Genomic DNA, 4,353 nt, shown 5'->3' with positions numbered 1-4,353 from the left:
AGTATCTCAGATAACCCTCAAGTACCTTTACGTAAAATTCAACAAACAAACCTATAATGTATATATTGCATAGAAATATCTGAAGAGGGTGAAACTTATATATATGTGTTGTGGTAATACAGTTGGGTGCAGGAATAACATGATTGTGAAATCTAGTTTTTATTCTCTTAGGCACAGCCTACGTAAATTGTCCAACAGTTCCAGTTGTTATTCCCGAAGACACAGCTTATGTAAATTGTCCAACAGTTCTAGTTGTTATTCCCGTAGATACAGTCTATGTAAATTGTCCAACAGTTCTAGTTGTTATTCCCGTAGGCACAGCCTACGTAAATTGTCCAACAGTTCCAGTTGTTATTCCCGTAGACACAGCCTATGTAAATTGTCCAACAGTTCTAGTTGTTATTCCCGTAGACACAGCCTATGTAAATTGTCCAACAGTTCTAGTTGTTATTCCCGTAGACACAAAATCATGTTATTCCTGCACCCAACTGTATTACCACAACACATATATATAAGTTTCACCCTCTTCAGATATTTCTATGCAATATATACATTATAGGTTTGTTTGTTGAATTTTACGTAAAGGTACTTGAGGGTTATCTGAGATACCTCTAACTTAGAAGTGACAGGCGAGAGGGAATGCAGCTAGTCTACACACCTAACGCCAAGTCTTGAGCTACTCTAATTGAATAGTAGAATTGACCATTACATTATAACGCCCCCAATTAGTTTAGTGATGGGAATTGAGCCCGCGAACTGCAGATCGTGAATCAGGTGTTCTAATGATTTGGGCTTTTGTTAGGACATTCTAAGCCCTTACATCGCAGATATTGTTAAAAATTCACTAACTGGAATAACATAGTTAAGAAAAATTAATGTGAATGTTAAAAAAAGGGCATTATCATGATTTTCTTATGGTATTGTTTCACTTCGCATTTCAGTTGTGACTCAGTGGGCCTTTTTTTAACTTAAATATCTTTAGACACTTTATTAGCATAGAGTCAACCAGAGGGCACAAATATTTTCTTCTGAGTAGCCATGCATAACATGAAGTCTCTCTGGCATTACTCAGCTTGATCAATACTTGCGAATTTAAAACTGGAAACTAAAGAAGGTTGAAAAATCCGTTTCAGTTTCAACTAAAAATATACATTTCCTTAAATCATGGTAAAACTCAGTTTGACAGTTTGTAGTTAAGCACAAAACTGCATAATGGGCTATTTGTGTTGGCAAAACTCAGAAAATTATGTATATATATATATAATATAAAATGGATTTATTTATACAAAAATTTCATAGTAACCTAGCTCCAATTAGAAAACAATTCAAAATAAAATCCAGGTGAAAGAGGAGATGGAACAAAGGAGTTAGGATCTCAATATATTTTATTTTTAAATACTCATTGGTTATATATATATTATTACGTAAATATTTTGTTAACCTTTTCTGGTGAACTGTAGAAATTTCACTATACATCAGTTTCATCATGTTGTCTACTACTTATTTCCAATATAATATAGCAATATGTTAATCATAGGTTCTGCTTGACCTTTAATACAAACGTTTTGAGAAGAGCCATTTCTCTGATTGGTCATGTAGCTTAAAAACCAAACTAGAAAAATATAATTGCAGATACTTGAAGAAATATTTCTAAAAAATATCATCCAGCGGTTCCTTTCACTTGCGGTTTCATTAACTATTAGTAGCAACCTTTGATGGTCACTGCTATATGATTTATACTTTGTTGATGTTGAATAGATTGATTTTTATCAAAGTTGTAGTTTCGGATATTTTACTTAATCATTCCAACAAGAACAAACTAATGATATTCATAGAGTTCAAGGAACCAAGCAATCTTTCCAGATCTTTAACTTCCTTATTCGTATGGGGAATATTAAATATTCCTTGACTTAGATGTAACATATTCAGATGACATTCATTAATTTATCATTGTTGCCCTGGATGCTTTAAGTTATTCTCTATAAATATTTATAGTGTAAGTTTGCAATATAGTAACTATAATAAAATATTGCCTTTGTAATGGACCGAAAAATATGTGATGCATTTACATTCATTTAATTTGGATTTATCGATTCGCTACTTCGGTGAATTAAATTAAATTCATATTCATGTGTAGCTAGCTAGCGAATGTACCTACTACATTTCTGTGAGAATTGATCGATTTTTTTTATCTATAGCTCAGTCCTCAGAGGATTTTAAATGCTTTTTCGTACTCTTGCCTTAGAATACTACCTGTACGAGAAAGCCTTTGGAAGAAATATAACTGACGTCTGTCAAAGTGAACCATTTTAGTAGAGTTTTAGAGAATTTTTAACTTATGTGGTTAACGATAGCACTTGACCTTCAGATTGTGCGGGTCATTAATTTTACTTATGATGTATAGCAGCCTGTAAAAATGTGAAATGTATTAAATTCCAAGGATTTCCTTTATTCGTTTTACTATATAGTCGTAATTAGATTATATTAAAATGGCTGTCTGAACTTTGAGCTGCTGTTGTCAGAAATTATTCTCGTTACCAGTGGTTAAAGTTTCTGGGCACAAGAGCTGAAATACCCATAGCTTTGCTCAGTAACAACAGGCAAAAAATAGTGCAATACGTAGTTTAAAATTTATGTAATTTAGGTCAGATATTTTTCAATTAAATTTGTTTGTAGTTATACACAAAGCTACACAATGGGCTATTTGTGCTCTGCCCACCACAGGTATTGAAACCCGGTTTCTAGCGTTGTAAGTCTGCCAACATATTGCTGTGCCACTGGGGGCTTAAGTTAAATAAAACTAACATCAGAATTTATAAAATTCTTCATTTCTAAAATATTGAATGCATTATTTAGTTCATGCCGGGCATGGTTTAATGGTTAGGGCGATCAACTCGTTCGAATCCTGTCACAGAAAATGCTCGACCTTTCAGTCGTGTAGGAATTACAATACGACGATCAAATCCACTTTTCGTTGGTAAAAGAGTAGCCAAAGAGTTGGCAGTGGGCAGTGTTGACTAGCTGTCTTCCCTCCATGCTGTCACTTTCAAATTACAGACGACTAGAGTAGATAGCCCTCGAGTAGCTTTGCGCGAAATGTAGTAAAACAATCGAAGATATATATATCATATTATGAAATTTAGGTGTGTTTTTTTGGTTATATGTATTTACGTCAAAGGATATCAATTTATGTTTTAAATCATATTGTCGGTTATTTCCGTGATTTTATATAAATATGATACAAAAAGAATTATTCTTTTCAAACGTTGTGTTTGCACAGTTTGGGTCATATTTTAGGTAATGTTATGGGAAAAATGTCCCTCAGTGGCACAGCGGTATGTCTGCGGACTTACAACGCTAGAAACCTGGTTTCGATACTAGTGGTGGGCAGAGCACCGATAGCTCATTGTGTAGCTTTGTGCTTAACAACAAATGAACTGAGAATAATTTTCACGCTATACCTTTTCACTTTAGAATTTATTTTTCTGGTGGTAATACTTGTTTAACACAGTTGTGTTTGATATTAAATTACATTAATAATACTAAATTTGTGACCCCAGTTATGTGCTGCATAAAATAAATATGTTTTTAGGCTTGCTGTCGTATTTCTTTCTACTGCCATAGATGTAAATTTCTTGAAGTAACTATGAAAATCCTCAAAGTCTTCTGGGACAACATTAATAAATTTTGCCGCAATGTGCCATATTAACATAAGAAATTACGGTTTTAGCAGTATTTATAAAAAAATTCATTTTTTCTCTTTGCATATAAAAAAAGAAATGTTCTCTAAAAATAATCATTAATAATCTTCAACCATCGCCACAAAAACAAAATATAAAATATAAGATGACTACATACCTTGAGAATCATGCGATGTACATTTATTACTTCTAATTTACAAGCACGAAAAGCTTACTTTGAAATTATTCAAAATATGCCAGTAAAGCGTTATAGAAGATAGATAGGGTTGAAATGGTTGTAGCTTATTAAAAGTTTTGACATATATTTGTGAAATTCGATTTGAATTATATTATAACAGAAAATGAAATCGACCAGCGTGGAGAACACTGTTGCCTCCATAAAATGCAAGATGGATTATAATTGAGTGGAATTTGCCGAACAATATTAAGCTTAGGTTGATTACGTTCAGCATGATCTTGCATGTATAATTAAGAAAGTGAAAAAGAAATAGTCTTTTCAGTAGTCTTTAACGAACTGAAAATAAGTGGAAGCTACTACACGTTGCTCTTGCAAGTTTTTATATAAATTACAATTCCAAACCCTAGTGAACGCCACAGTGGCATAATATGATCACATATTTCAACCGTATCATGAAAATAGTGTATAACAATC

This window comes from Limulus polyphemus, unplaced genomic scaffold, assembly GCF_000517525.1.
Source record: "Limulus polyphemus unplaced genomic scaffold, Limulus_polyphemus-2.1.2 Scaffold3, whole genome shotgun sequence".
Taxonomy (NCBI): domain Eukaryota; kingdom Metazoa; phylum Arthropoda; class Merostomata; order Xiphosura; family Limulidae; genus Limulus; species Limulus polyphemus.
This window is presented reverse-complemented; position numbering follows the sequence as displayed.